Source organism: Chionomys nivalis, chromosome 25 (assembly GCF_950005125.1).
Source record: "Chionomys nivalis chromosome 25, mChiNiv1.1, whole genome shotgun sequence".
Lineage (NCBI taxonomy): Eukaryota > Metazoa > Chordata > Mammalia > Rodentia > Cricetidae > Chionomys > Chionomys nivalis.
In genome coordinates, this window is record NC_080110.1 from 5285433 (window position 1) to 5302159 (window position 16727).

At 42.1% G+C, this 16727-nt stretch overlaps 1 protein-coding gene across 7 annotated transcripts in view; it reads right to left on the reverse strand.

Annotated features, from left to right (window-relative positions):
* Window positions 1-16727, reverse strand: part of Ano4 (anoctamin 4) — a 308453-nt gene that overhangs the window by 173154 nt on the left and 118572 nt on the right. The window contains exon 1 of one of the 7 annotated variants that reach the window (XM_057757921.1): window positions 15023-15095. The exons of the other annotated variants lie outside the window; for them this stretch is intronic. The gene's annotated coding sequence lies outside the window, so the exon portion shown is untranslated. Of the gene's footprint in view, window positions 1-15022; window positions 15096-16727 lie in introns of those variants that run through there. 7 annotated transcript variants of the gene reach the window in all.

The following is a 16727-nucleotide window of genomic DNA, read 5'->3' on the forward strand; positions in this document are numbered from 1 at the left end:
AAAATATTATAAAGACCTTGCCCAGGTCTGGAGACTCAGAAATACTGACTGGCAAATCAAAGTCCGTGTTATCGAGACTGTAAAATCAAAGATTTATCAATTGTTGATTCACTTCATTTAAAGAATTTTCATTCCCTAATGAAAGCAAATAAACCAGGAAAATCAGATGCTCCCCTCATTAAAAAATAAAATATAATAAAACAAAGCAACCAGCAGCGAAAGAACAGTGCTCTCTCGGGAGACTCGGCCAGCATTGCAAAAAGACAATTGCACTAACTTACTTTCATGCCTATTGCTTTCGGGAAAAGTCAGGCAGAATCAGCTCAGCAAGAGCTCTGTGTTGGCTCTAGGTTCCTGAGAGTGGGATTCAGCTGAGGGTGGGGGAAGGGAACAGCCAACTTTCTGGTATTACCACCAAATAGCCACACATAGACCTTAGAAACCAGCACAAACTTCCTCCTGTGTGTTAGAGTTCTCATTCAGAGATGTTGACTCTTGATGCCAAACTGCCTAGAGAAGGCAAAAGTAGTTGCCAGTGACTGGGGTCTCTGTGTGTTAAGCACACCACCACCAAGCACATACTATGTCATTGAATTCAGTGGGTTGTGTTTTTTTAGGGGATAAGATTGAGTGAGATTTACCACTATCTCCTTAGATGTTAAATTAGAGTGGAATAGGTGGGGTTGGGGAGATGGCTCAGTCATTAAGAGCATTTGATGTTTTTCCAAGGCACCCAAGTTCAGATCCTGGAGTCCACATCAGGCAGCTTATAACCTGTAAGTCCAGGTTCAGGAGATCAGATGCTCTTTAGCTTCCTTCAGGAACCCTCTCTCTCTCTCTCTCTCTCTCTCTCTCTCTCTCTCTCTCACACACACACACACACACACACACACATAAAACTAATAAGTCTTCTTAAAGTGGTATAGATTCTATCAACTGCATGTTACACAGCTAGTGGGCAGGAGAGGCTGTGCACAGACCTGATCAGTCTGCCCTCCAGACCACCAGGACTCTTGCTTTGTGACTGCAAAGATCCACTTTTGTGTCTCACTGACAAACACCATTTGGGGATCAGAACAGAAAATATCTAAGTTAAGATCCAAATGATAGTGTTTCCCAATTGCCTGCTCACACTAGAGGGAGAAATGGAGACTTGTAGAATCTGTGTTGACTCAATCAAGACAGCAAGAACAGCTCTAACACTGATATTGTTCTCAAAATGCTTGGGGGCTAAGGTCAGAGACTTATGTCCAGATTCTACTGATTGCTGGCAGGTGACTCACTTCTGTGAGCCCCATCTCTCTGTCAGAGATAATAATAGAGGTGATAATGAAGACAATGGACTAACCCACCCATCCATCTCCTCCACTCACACCAGGCAGTTGAAACACACTAGAGTAGAAGCTTACCTAGTACTTTTGGTACTACATGGATGCTCACAATTAGATGTTTTCTTTTATAAGTGTTGCTGTGGTCATTTTGTCTCTTAGCCATAGATATCCTTAACTGAGACACCCTGCTAAGTCACCTACACAAGGAAACAAACATCTTTACAGTTTTTCCTCTTTCAGAAGCATTCATTGGCTCAGCATCCCCTTCAAATTATGGTATCATTTTCCTGCTTCTTGCATACAACAACACTGTGGCCACAGGTGGCTCTCCGGTGGGTTTCTGTTCTTGTCCCATCTCCACTCTTATGCCTTGTGTCATGTCACCTCACCAGTAATTTCTTCTGTAAGTTGTCCCTTGCTCTCTTAGCCCGTCTTTCTGCCTAAAGGCTTTCTTTGTCCTTGACTTGGGGACAACACACTCTTGGTTTCTTACAATTCATAAAGAACTCTCCACATGAGCAGCTAAATATTGCAGAACTTGGTGGAATATGAAAATATAAACCTCTGGTTAAAATTGTTTAGAGTCTCAAGGATGCAATAACGAACCACCAAGCTAACTATGAGACATGTAGGATCCCAGTGCCACCACATAGGTGGTCTGTCCATAAAGCCAGCTCTGACTCCTGTTTGTCTAATACAGGAAGTCCCCAAACACTATCTCAATCCCCTTTCCTCCTTTCAATATAGGGTTAAAAATTTAATTTAGCAGTCTAATGTGCTTCTAAGGCTGCACAGCAATACATTTGCTGATAACACTTAAGATCTCTAGTCTCAATTTCTCACCTGAGCCCTACTAATAATAAATTGCTTTGTATGACCTCATCTAGTGGACAAAGTGTGTCTGTGGGTCTTGTTGTTGTTTACTGGCATATAGTAGACTCCAAGTAAGTATGTGTTAAGTCTGACTAGAGGGAGAAAAGTCCCTGATAGTTTTGTAATGTTATCTCTATCCCATAGAATCTCAAGGAAGCATATGGATTATGAAAGAATAATTACTTGCAATGACTTATAGAAATTGCATAACTAATTTTGAGATGGCTGGTGTGTCCCATTTTTTAACAAATTATAGCTACTTGAATATAAATTAAAGTGCAAATGAGGTCATTCTTGAGGCTCTTTCCTATGAATTAAGAAAGCTCTTGCTGAAACAGATTAGTTTGCTAAAGCTAAAAGAATTGCTGGATTGGTCTTACATATATTTTTAATGACCTGCTCAGCTGAAAATGCACATTAATCCTGAAGGTCACTGTCGTAACAATCTGGCACCCCAAAACACTACGCAAATTGCAACCTGGACACAGAAACCATGTTCCTGACCACACTGGTGCACTAAGAATGCTCAGAACACAGGGCTAACTTTGAGGTCACAATTCATGACCGCAGGAGGCTGGACTGCTCCTTGCGGGTGCAACATCCGGTCTCTTCTTCCACTATGCCCGCAATGGCATCTCTAAGGTCGTCGCATGACCATTTTGCTTTTTGTGTCTTTCTCCTAGCTGAAGGGAAACACAGAATCAACAGAAAGGCAGGGAATTCTTTTTGGAGGCCCCAAGCTAAGTTAGAGCACAGCATTTGTTATATTCTTTACAGATGTTCCATTGAAAAAGTTGAAAGCAATGGACGTTTTCCTGCAAAGACGAGGCAAACAGCACTCAGAAGCAATCAAGTAAGTAAAATACAACAAAATTTGTATTTGAGCTATTAGTGGCAATTATTTATAGGCATAAAGACATGTCAGGTGAGTTTGCAGCTAAAAATACTTAACTGAATGTCATATCCTAACAAACCTTTTAGTATAGAGCTGTGACCTTCCAGAAGTCATATGCGAAAAACTACATCCCTAATGCCATGTATTATAATGTGGGGTCTTTGTAGGTGATTGGGTGATGGGAAAAGAAACCCAATACATAGTTAGGGCCCTTACCAAAGAGACTTCAAAGAGCTTGCTCATTCCTTGTACCATCTGAGGATGTTGGAAGAAAATGGCCACATATGAGCCAGGAAGAAGATTCTTAACACACACCAACTCTCACTGACTTGAGTCTGGATTCTCAATCCTCCAAAACAATGAGAAATAAATCGCTATTATTTATAACCCATCAGGCCTTTGGTACACAGTTATAGCACCCTGAAAGGAAAAGATGCCCTGTGTAAATGGGAAATAAGTAACAGTCCTTGATCTCCAGGCACTCAGGGCACAAGAGGAGAAAAACTGGTAAAAACTCATGACAAAGCACGAGCTGTCTCGTGCTACAACAGAAGGTCAAACAGAGTGCATCAGGCCACAGCTCTGGAGATGGCACACTGTCTCCAGTTTCCCTAAACATCCCTGTGTGGAGAAGCTGACATTCAAAGAAGGGCAACAGCATCCCTGTCTCACCCTGTTCTTTCAACAATGCAGGCAGAACAAGTGACCTTATTTCTTTGAATAACAGCTCATCAAAGTCCAAAGGTGATTAAAAAACAAAACAAAACAAATAGTTGTAACATGATGGATAGAGAGAGGCTGCCGGGAAGAGCCCCGGCAGGAGGATTCCCAGGGCCTGGTTCACACCTGGGAACGGTGCTGTTTAGGGGCAACTGTGGCACTTCTCACCTCCAAGAACGTGGTAGGAAGAAAGACTGCACTGGAGAGTGAGGTTAATGTACTCATTCTTCAGGTGGGTAAGGACATCCTAAGAACACCAGCAAATATTGAGGGGAGGGGGCTTCTCTGCAGTCCCCACACTTACATAACTTATAGAATCCCATATCATCAACGCAGAGGTCTAAAGCAATCCGAAGAACAGAAAAGAAGACAATTGCTATATATAGAATCTGGGTATTGATTTGCTGGGCTATAGATTATGGAGCTGTACTACAGAAGTTTATTTATTGTCCTGCATTCTAGAAAAGGCACCTAAAACACTAATTAAATTTTAAATGAAAGCAATAGGTAATAAAAAGTGACCAAGAGGCTAAGGGATTGAAATAAATCACGCTGCAATGGTATTTAAAAGTTGAAAAATACTCAGGATGCAGTTCTTTTAAAAACGACTGTACATATATAGGGTGACAAACAGTCACCATGCAGGACTAGCCAATAAAGAATTCATGCCCAGTTAGAATGAATTCTCACCATATCAACTTAGCCTTTCAGAAGTCTTCCAGTGCTGCCTAACTAAATCCCATTAGCTGTAGAATAGGATAAGAATAACTAAATAAACTGAAATAACTAGTTCACAGTCTTTGGAAGTCACAGGACTGTGTGGAGATTTAAATATGGTGCATTTTAAACAGGACCTGCTGCATACTGTCTCAAGTGTAGCAGCATGTCAAAAGCGCCAGGAGCATCCTTCAACTGGAGACCTTGACACCTGTCCTCAACCTCCACACAGCCGTGTCTGCCTTCAAGCCCCAGGGACTGATCCCCGCTGTCATTGTGACCTCATCAGGATGCTTTCTATCGAGGTCCTGAAGGAGGATTATAACAGTAGGTCGTTCATTCGAGAAATACAAACCAAATCTCCTTGCTAGGAGAGAATGGGAGGAGACAATGTGACTCGGGAAAAGTCACAGCACCAGTTGCTCAAGTTGGCACCAGCAGTGGCAGGGGATGAAATGCAGGTGGGAAGGAAGGCACTGAAGTGGCCTGAGCACTTAATTGCTATGGTAACAGTAATGATTTTAAAGATGGTTGCGTTTCTTCTCATAGCCCTAGAAAGTATATAGAAGAAAAATGAAAAGTTTTAACTCTGAGAATATGCGATCATTGGCAGGTATGGGCCACTCATCGGCCAGTATCACAGGAATTGCAGAGCTTGGTTTGAAGACGAGAGACTCGGAGTATGCAGGTGTGATAATTCCTATCTTCATTTCATTCAGCAAAATCCAAAACTAGGTCTATGGTAGTTGATTTCACGTAGCCATTTCACTGGGCAGCTGGGTGCCTGGAATTTGGTTGAACTTGTTGCTGTGTCTCTGAGGGCACACCTGGGCGTGATCAGCATGTCAATCAGTAGACTCACAATAGCAGACAGCCCTCCTCAGTACGAGCAGATCTTATCTAATCCACTGAAGAACTAAATTGACCTTAAAGGATACATACAGAACCGTTCTCTAGGCCTAACTTGCACCAGGACATTGGTTTTCTTTTACTGTTGGAATCGAGCTCAGGCTGGCTCAGCCTTCTAGTCCTCTGAACCCACACAGAAGCTATGCTGTGGGTTCGCCTTCGGTCCCCCAGATTGCTGACTACAAACCTTGAGGCATTTCAGCCTCTGTAACTGCATGAGTCAAGTTCTCAATCACCCCCACCCACATACACCCTATCCAACTCCATATAGCTGAGGAGTTAGCGAAAGTGAAGGGGCCGTGGAGTTGCTCCTGGGAGGAGACAGCTTACACTGGAACCCAGAATCTCAACAATCATGCTTTGTAGGATTCCTTTATTCTCTTGCAACCAGTCCTCCCCCCCCCCCACACACACACACAATGGCGTGGACAATAGGACTTCCTGTATCCTCTGTAAAGCAGACGGGAACTTTTCATTTAGGTAAGTGACGAGCACGTGTATTAGCAGGCAAAGGGGTTAGGCTCTTCTGGATAATGTCTAACGCCTCTCTAGATCTTCCTCTTTCCTGCTCCACTTCACCCTCCCCTGTTGAAGAGCTGTCAAGAATGGACCTTGTCAACAGGCTCCCTGCCCTGTGGATTTCACCATTTGGAACCCAGGCAAAGACAAGCATGGTGAAGGAGAGAGATATCAGGCCAACACCCACGAGACCCTTTTCTGTAGAACCACCAGAAGCTGGCGATGTGTTCCTAGTCTGCCAGCTCTGCCAACGTCCCCCTCCTTAGTTCACTCATGCGAGCCTGGAGGAGGTAAACAGAGCCTCAGTGACTGGTCCCCGAAGCTACACCATCTCCAAAGTTTCCTTATACGCTGCTCACACCTGTGCAAATGGTCTCTTTATTACATTTTTCTCAAATTAGCCTAATTTGAGTGTACCATCTGTTTCTCACAGAGACTGAGATTCCTACAGCTTCCACGAGACTACAAAGTGTTGATTCTTTAATCACCCCAGCCCACACACCCACCCACAACCCACCCACACACACTATGACATTATAGGACCAAACAAAGTCCCTGAGGCGTATTGGGGCTTCTCTACATGAGTGCACTGATGTGTGTGGGAGGTTGATGATAAGAGACTTCCAGAGAACTCAAGTTCAGGGTGAAAGCGTCCCACTTATGTGCCTAATTGACCAACCAGGAATCTTCTGTGGACAGAACTGGGAAATATTTGCTTACGGTTCATGATTACTGTGTGACTTAGAACTATGTATTTATTCCTGTTTCAACAGTCAGTAACCTTATTATTCTTGGGGGGGCTCCTCTCCTATTATACCTTCACATAATTCTTGTGAAAAGGTCTCACTCATTCCCAAGTGACCCAGGCCTTGTCTACCTAGGGCAAGTGCCATATCTTCTGGGCCACCACGATTCTTTCAAGGATAAACACATGACATTAATCGTCCTATCTTGGGACTCTTGCTGCAAAGACTTGGAGCAAGAACACACAACGGAAGGGCCCTTGTTAGAACAGGGAGCATCCATTGTAACTGTGAACGAGCAGTCTGCAAAGGAAGCCAATGCATGAAAAGAGACCAGAGAAACACATTGCTGATCTGAACACCCCAAGTCCCCGGGTCAAACCTCGCCTAGAGGGTCCTTCAGAATTTTCTTTTGCTCAAGGCACTTTGAGTGCTTTCAACAGAAAAATTTCTAACCGTGATACCCACAAGGTCAGACAAATATATCCTGGATATGGAGTATAAAGAGGGTTATTTTAGATTTTTAAAAATTGTGTTTACTACCGTGTGTCTGTGTGGGATTATGTGAAAGTAAGCTCAGGAACCCAAGGAGGTCGGCAGATGGTGTCCAGTTCCCTGGTTCTGGAGGCACAGGTGGCTATGAACTGCCCACATGAATTCTGGGAACCAAACTTGGGTCCTCCGCAAGAGCTCTTAATCACTGAGTTAGTTCTCCAGCCCCGGCAGGATATATTTAATGAAGAATTTGGTAACAGTATCAAAATACACTGAGTCAGTTTGCTGTGTTATGATTTTGCCATTCATTGGTGATTTTAAAAGAATTATTTTGTGTGAATGGATATGTTTACTGCATGTTTTTCTGTGCATCAAGTACATGCCTGGTGCCAGTGGAGGCCAGAAGAGGGCATCGTACCCTTTGAAACTAGAGTTACAGATGACTCGTAAGTCGAATGGAGGTGCTGGGAATCGAACTCAGGTCCTCTGGAGGAAGAGCCAGTGCTCTTAACCATCGAGTCATCTCCCCAGATCCCTCAATTTTAAGCCTGGGTAAAATGTTCCTCCTTTAAATTGTCTATCATTCTACATACTTGCTACAATCATCATGTTTTTAATAACCTACATGAATAGTTTCTAGACATAGTATATAACGTCCACAGTACACTTTAAATCAGCCTGCTTTTTAAAATTATATTTAAGTAAACCTTGCTTTAATAGAAAATTAGCTCCCAGAATTCCTGCTATAGTTTTGCTTAAAAATATTTTAATTTTTCCTATGTGAGGACCATAACCTTGAGCCTCCTGGGTACTAGGCAAGCACCCTCAAACTGAGCTTCTCCCCAGCAATTACTTATACCATCTACCTCCAGGTATGCGTGAACTTGGTGCATACCTACCCGCAGGAAATGTGTCAGGGCGCTCAGGAGATGTGGCGTTGGTATTGTCTGGCGGAGGTAGAAGAGGATCCCCTTAGAATGAAGTCATGAGTACTGGGCACCAGGGTCTTCGCCAGAAGACTACATTATTGAAGCAAATTCTTCACCTGTTACCCTTTGTCTGTGCAGCCATCCTAAAGTCTATCCTTACTACTTCAATAGGAACTCTTTAAGGCACGCTTTTGTAAAACAAAACAAAAAAGCTAAACTAAACTACAAGGGTTTCCCACTTTAATTAAGATAAAAACAAACAAGCAGCCTCCTACTTCAGGAAGTCCTGTGGGACATCTGATAAACTGCTTGGACAAAGGACAGAGATGAAGGAAGGCATCCTCCCTCTAGAACATTTAGATTTTGGAAAACCATAGAGTAAGAAAACAAGGACCTGCTGGCAGCAGCCTTGTGTGTATCAATTTTCCAGAACCCAGAATTGTTTCTGAGGAAAAACAAATCAAATAAGGGTTGGCAGGTCCTTCACTGGACCACGGTGTGCTCACAAAGAGCCCAAGTTGATAATATTTCAAGACCTCAGAATAATATGCATTAAGCACTTTCTGAATCACATGAAATCCTTCGCAATCCCTGGTGAGGCAATAAACTTTGAATCAATAGCTGAGCAGCGGCCAAGCTTCAGCACTGGAATTTCCCCTAATTATAATGTCCAGCGGAAAGGTGGTCAGATGCAAGCTCAGCACCCACTCCAAACCAGTTAATATGCAAATGCAGCATCCTCCCAGCCAGCGCCACACTGGGCACCGGCAGCACTTCTTTACATAAGGTTTTCAAGGCTTGGGCGCAGAGAAAAGACAGCTGAAGAATCTACGCCACTCTTTAAGGTATCAGGTCTCTGTTCAGATAATGCAATGACTTTGCTCCTGATAAACGGAGGTGAGATACCAGCAATGCACTCTGGGTAACCACAAGTATTAACCCAGTCGATCCAAGGGATTCACTGACCACTAGTTATGTGCCAGGCATTTTTCTGGTTCCGTTCGTTCCTCTGTATAGCACTGTTAAGTGCCTATGAAACAGAACATGTGGTGTCAGGTTCTGAGGAATAAAAGCAGACGCGACATCAGCCCCATCAATGACCTGTCAGAGCAGGCACGGATCTATAAACACCAAAAGAAAACACTAAATGATTGTGTGATCAGTTAAACAGTTCTGTATGTAAGAATGGGGGGGAAATAATATTTTCTTCAAGTGGATGCTTGAAAGGCCTTTAAAAATTTAAGTCATCAAATTATTTTCAACTAGTATTTTGATGGTGTCATGAAATTTTCACCTGAGGATTCAAGACATGGCTCAGCAGTTAAAAGCGCACACTGTTCTTACAGAGGACTTGAACTTGGTTCCGAGGATACACTCTGTGTGGCTGACAACTGCCTCTTGGCAATTCTTCAGCTGAGGCTCTCCTCTCAGATGAACCTAGGTTTGGTCAATTTGGCAGTTAAAGCTAACTAGGGAAAGAGGGAAGCGAGTAATTCAGAACATCCTTGAAGAGCAGAACACCACAAGAGATGGCACAGGAGTAAGGCCTGAGAGAGCTCTTCTTGTGTATGTTGACTATGTGACTTTTTGCCCAAGGCTTGACTTACTTTGCATGAAAACTAATATGTACAACGACTCAAAATCTGGTTCACAACGCTTCCCACGGCAGCTTAGCAACTTTGGGTATCTTACTTTTACTGTGGGTTTCAGTCACCACTGTTAGGGACAGCAAACGAGGAAACTAGAGGTAGAGAGAAACCGGAAGCAGGGAGATGACAGAAGAGTTTGTCGGAATGAAGTTTTTGGGAGGAAAAGAGAAAGCTGATTAAAAGAATGGAGCCCAAATCCTAAAATAATACTCCATATTGATAAGAAGACAGAAAACTTAATTTTATAAGAATCCTAAGTCAAGCAGAATTATTCAATAAAATTAATAATAATTGAGAGAGGGAACAGGTAATGAGAGCTTATTTTACGTGCAAATGATGGACAGTCAAACTAATGCGATCAAGCAATATTTTGTTTGCTTGTTTGTTTAAACATGGGGCTCAATGGTTCTAAAAAGCAAAGGCAGATAAGTAGAAAATAATTATATACACAGACATAAACAATGTCTAATTTCTTTGTTTAGTATGAGGTCTATAGTTTTATTCATCAGATACGGCATTTAGATAGTCTGTCTAAAGCTTAATTAAAACTTCTCCTAATAAACCCTCATTCATATATCGCAGAAGATAAAAACAGTATTTTCAAACAACATCACTACTAGGAATTAATACATGTCACATTTCATTTTCCTTTCTAGCTTTGGTGGCTTGATTTTAGATGAGAGATTTAATTCAACCTTCAAGTGGATTGATTTTGTTTTGCTTCTTTCTGGTTTATTTTTTTTAAAGGTTTCTCATGTAACTAAGGTTGACCTCACACTCCCACAGCCTCAGTATCCCCAATGTCTGGATTACAGGCATACACCACCACATCTGATTGATTTTGTTTTCTTACAATTGTTTATTTAGTGAGAAAATTATTCTAGAAGAAAAGTAGGGATGTAGGCTACTTTCAATTTGGCTTCAGAAGTTCATCGCCCCATTGCAAACTCAGAGGGCATCCGAGAGTGTCTAATTTCTTTCTTTCCTGTAACCTACTATTCCTTAAACACGGCTGGCATAAGGAATCAAACCTTTTCATTCACTTGGTTGACTCCAGTCACTGGCAGCAAAACTCCAAGAACCCCATGACCATATATTTTAGCCCGTTAGGTTCACACGGAGGCGCCATGTGGAGTTTGCTATGGGGGAGTCTTTAGAGTTGGAACACATCTGGAGCTGAAGGTCTTATATGGATAATTACACCCTGTGTGCTTCTGTCTCCCAGGAAAGAGGCTGAAGTAAGGCTTAAATATTATCATGAATGTGAAGCACTGTGTGGACAAGGTCAGTGTTCCATGAACAGCAGGTATTACTATCGCCAAGGCTTGTCCTGTATTGATGAACTCCACCACCCGGGGAAACTTCTCTTTCTACGTTGTTAATGTCCATTTGATTTTTTTTCCACTTAAGATTTTCTAAACCTTACTGAATGCAATTTGGCATCCTTAACCTTCTTATTAAAATTCTGCTCCAAATAAATGAGAACTGTTACAGACTGGAAATGTGCGTGGCCTCTGGTAGTGACCTCCAGATGTGTCTGGATGACCTCCGAATCTCCTCATAACTGATGAGGGCTTCTATCATATGGTAGGTATCACACTGCTTCTACAGACACGGAAGTTCCATGGTCTTAAATATGACTAAGGCAGCTCTCTAGAGAAGAAAAGATGAAAAGACCCCAGAGTCGTAAGCTGCCCATCTCTGCACAGCCTTGCCCCACGTTGGCTCATAAAGTCCTGCCAAGTTTCCCTCTTAAATGTTTTAAGATCCTCCGTTGCTCCAAGTCGGGAAGTCCACACTGCTCACCAGAATGTCATCTAACTCTTGGGCTCTGTCCCTCTGTGCTCCACTTTGGTCCTATATCTGGATGCCTTCGCTTATGCCAGGACAGCCTTGCCTCATTCTCTGTACTCATACTTCAGTGGCTTCCAAAGTCACCTGCTTTGCAGAGCTGAAATAGCTGCCCCACATCTGTGTACTGGAGTGTATACCATATACCTTACCAGTCATTGCTATTCCCCTAAAAATTTTCCAGTTATTGATTCATCTGTTTCCCCAATGAGCTATGAGGACACACCCTATGCCTTATTCGACTTTCATCTCTCAGACCCAAGGATAGAGTCTTAAATGGAGCCAAATGGGTATTTCCAGAAAGATAGGGCAAGCTTACTTTAGATATGCTGCTAGCTTCTACTGTAAACTAGGAAACGCTCCTTTACCCGTAGAGCAACTATTTCCTTCATGTTTAAAATAAGCAAGTCTGTAAAGATGCACCAAATCACAATTCTACCGTGTGTGGCTTGCTACTACCAGAACTTACAATTAGAGGGAAAAGAAAGAAAGAAAGAAAGAAAGAAAGAAAGAAAGAAAGAAAGAAAGAAAGAAAGGGAAAGGAAAGGAAAGGAAAGGAAAGGAAAGGAAAGGAAAGGAAAGAAAAGAAAAGAAAAGAAAAGAAAAGAAAAGAAAAGAAAAGAAAAGAAAACTGAACAGTCAGAACCATTTAACCAAATGCTCTGAGCCTTGTAGAATGCACGGTCCTTCTCGTACAAGCTGGTGTTAAACGGTTACTGTTGGGATGTGAAGCTATTCTTCCCATCAGCAGAAAAGAAGAGCCACTTCAAGGGTCACGTTGGCAAAACCTGTGAAAGAAGCTTGACCTGGACAGCCCTCTCAGGAGACACTAACCATGTAACCTAAGAGCTGCAGCAGACAACGTTTGAGACAGCATGTCTGTAATCGTGAGAAACTGAAAACAAGTGACGCTCTAAAGCATGACAGGTGCCAATCCAAATGCAGATGTGCCCATCACAGAGCCACGGGACGTGGTGATTTCCCGATTCCTTCGAAATCAGGGGAGAATATAAGCCGGAAGAATTAGAACACAAAATTAAATGCAGGACGTGATTGTAACTAGAGAGCCCCAAAAACAAAGACTTAGGGTATATCCAGAGAGTAAACGTGACCTCTCTAATAAATGATAGGATAATGGAGAACCATCAGGTTTTTCTTTTTTAATTTCTGTTTTTTTTTTTTTTCCCAGACAATGTAGTGTAAAGCTGTTTTGCTAATACTAATAAACTCAAAGGACAGAAACGAGAAGCTACCGAAGATAAAAAAGAAATAAGGGAGAGAAAATGGGATATGTTGAAAGAGGCTGACATTAATAAGAAGATAAATTAAATATACAAATAGAACAAAGAAAGAAATATAGGCCTAAGATTGAAAGGAAGAAATGAGATTCCCTAGCCATGGAAACAAGGAAGATAGATTCTCAATGCCTGATCAGGAATTACAAACCATCAGGAAATTAAATACTGCCAGGAAGATGAGCAAAAAAAAAGGTGTATCCTAATAAATGAAGAAATAGTGAAGTTTAAAAGGTATTAATTAGAATATTTGAGAAATGAAATCAACCTCGCTGTCCATTCATGAATGAATGACTTTCAAATTTGGTATAAATTCACAAGGAAATATTAGTCAGCCATAAAGAGTGGAATCTTGTCCCTTGCAGCAAAGTGGATAGAAATGGAGACGTGATGGCAAGGGAAATAGGCCAGAGGCAGAAATGCAAGAGCCACGCGTCCTCTCCTATCTACAGAACCATTCAATGTGTAACCTGAAAATTAAATAGTTATTGGGAGAGGCTTGGAAAAGATGAAGAGAACAGGGAGACAAACGAGAGCTGGATTGTATCGGTTCATGTGGCATGGATGTGTTAAAGCAGCATAGTAGGCTCCATGAAATGTTCAATTTATTAAATATTAATAAAATTTAATACATTAGGAAATACATTAAAAGTACTATAAACTGAACACATTTAGTAGTATGAGTGAGGAGGCTGAGGACAGAGATCTGTGAGAACAAAGGTTATCTTGGAAAGGAATCCGAAAGAGATCAACTTGAGAGAGTGGGTTCACAGAGCCAGTGGTATAGTTGGGAAGGTGGAACAGAACGCAGTCAAGAAGAGCGAAATAACAAGAGTGTCCATCAGGAACCATGAGCAAGCAGATACTCAACTTCATGTACCTACGAGTTTCAAACGAGGAGGATTGTGGGAGGCCATGGAAGCAGATCCCTACCACCTTGACTAACGGTCAGAAAGGTCAGGCCTACTCTTGCTCCTTCAAGGTTATTGACAGGAGATTTGACTTAGGTGTGAGTGCTAACAAAGGTATCTTGACGTAGGCTGCAGTTACTTGGTGTTTTGGGTATTTAGATGGTAATCAATTTGCTTGTTCCTTGTATCATGATAAAAAGTCTTTTGCTTTCTCCCCCGTTTTGGATTGGTGCATTTAAAGATCATAAGAAATAAACAGGGGCGCATCCAGTATTCACTGGGTGGCCCTTCGGGTGCTATCCTAGTCTCTGTATCTCTTCTGTACCTCTGTTTATTCTGCCTAACATTTCCAATCCAACGCCCCTACCCTGGAATGTGGGAACCCAGGGAGGCTGGGCCCCAACAAAAGATGCTAAAAGCTGAAATTTTCTATAGTCAAAGGAGGACATGACTTCTAAACCTAATCCAAATTTACATGGCTAGTAAAAATACACCCCTTCAAAAAAAGAGGGAGAAGTAGTTAAGTAAACAAACAAAAAAAAAAGACAATTACAATCAAAATGCATTGTTGGATCAACAGGAGTCTCATCAGCTACAAAGGATGCCAGAAAGCCTTTAAAAACATCTCAGGACTTCTCAGAAAAGGCGTGATGAGAAGAGGAAAAGCAACAACCTCCAGAAACCTGTACTTGGAAACCCTGATATTCCTGCACGAAGCAGAGGCGTTTTCAGTAAAGTAGGGGAGAGAGTTGTGTGCTCGCAGGAGGCATGAAGGTGCTGCTTGTTAGGGAGGGGGAGAGGATGGGGGCTAGACAGTTTCAGAATCAACGTTGTGTTCAGGAAAGACTACAAGCAAAGCTGTAAGAAGCCAATTGCAGCCGGGCGTTGGTGGCGCACGCCTTTAATCCCAGCACTCGGAGGCAGAGGCAGGCGAATCTCTGTGAGTTCAAGTCCAGCCTGGTCTACAGAGCTAGTTCCAGGACAGACTCCAAAACCACAGAGAAACCCTGTCTCGAAAAACCGAAAAAAAAAAAAAAAAAAAAGAAGCCAATTGCATTATACAGGCATGTGCCACACATATCCTAGGCAAATGGCCTATACCCGGAAAAACAGAAACAGCTTCATGTTTCTAAGAAAATGGCTATAATTACAGAAATGGGCAAAGGACATGAATGGAAAACTTACCCCAGAGGAGATTCCGACGGTCACCAGACCTCTGTAAGGCCACTCGACTTCATTTGTCATTAGAGAAATGCCTAACAAACCATCAATGGGATTCCGTTACAAGGCATACATGAATTATTAACTTGATCCAGGGAAGGTTATACCAAGTTATAATTCCCTTAGTGATGTATTCCAGGGCCACCTTACTGCACACTTGCAGACTTTGAAGGCTGTCACTTTTACTTAAGTCAAAAACACAATGAACAGATGTGAAAATTGCTGTGGTTTAATTTACGTGTTAAAACACCACAGACTTCCTGATTTTTAGATAATATTGACTAGCGAGTGTGTACATTTTCTCTTTTGACTTCCTCGTACTCATTTTTCTATTGGATATCCATTGTAGCTATTTTTTTTCCAGGAGAAATACCCTATTTTAATTTTGAGTTCCAGACTTGCCTTTGACCAATTAAGTCCTCTCTTCCTTAACAGGAAAGTGCAGCATTCAGTTAAAGTGAGACCATACCTGTTCCAAGACACTCTGAAGACTGAGAGCAGATATGTATCCTAGTTCCGGCCAAGAAGCAATCAGATGATGACTACAAGTCCCTGAGCAATGTTTCCTGACTGCCCCCCACCCAAAACAAACCCCACAAAACCAAAAAACAAGCAAGCAAACAAATCCAGCAGGACAGTTTCACCTGCCCCTGGCCTTCTCTTCCTAACTCCTGCTTAGAGTGCAGGACTTTATGTCTGGATAAGGGCGAGAGTTTTGTGAATTGGAAGCTGATCACTTTAAGAACAACAGAAACCTGTACCCTTGATGTCTTCCTGGAGATGCCGAATTATCCCTGACTACTCTTCCAGATTTCTGATACATCAGGCCAAAGAACTAAAATGCATTTGGTTTAATATCGACAGTAGAATTTCTTCCACCTGAGTGTAATCTAATCAAGAGGCATATCCTTTTTTTGTTGATTTAATATATACAATGTATATATAAAATATTAGGTACACATATGATTTAATATGTATAACATAAATATAGAATACACATTTTAAGTATATTTCTCTTGCTATTAATGTTGAAAATGTACACATTTAAAAAGGAATATAAATGATAGAGATAGATACAAAGTCCTATGAAAATAATTTAATGCAATAGTGAAGGGGCAGTATACTGATAAACTACAAACTAGAACAATTCAGCAAATAATAGAAGAACTAGAAACTGAGAAACAAATCTTACTTCCCCGAGGCTTCTTCCCCCCACTATCATCCATACTGACATGGCTGCTGTTACCCCATACGGCAGATGGCTCACACTTGGGGTCCCTGATCTGATTTGAAGCACCCAGAGTAATCCTTTCCAAAGTAAGCCACGTCAGGCCATGTGTGCACTTGAACCCCTGCGATGGTACTTCCGTCACTAGAAGTCAAATCTAAAATACTCAAAATGGAGTGTGAATCAGACCACTCTCACCCAGACCTTCATTTCTTCTCTCCCTTCCTCACTACTGAGTTCTGCCCACCTTAACCTTCTTGGTATTCTTATCCTTCCTGGGGTGTCAGACGAGCTCACATTAAAGACCTTTGGGCTTGTGGTCGCCCTGCTAGAGCGTCACCTCACAGCTCAGGTCACTCCAGCCCTAGGCAGGCTGCTGTCCATTTCTAACGGATGAAGCCTCCTCCACTGCGGGCATCACACATCCCCCTCACTTGATTT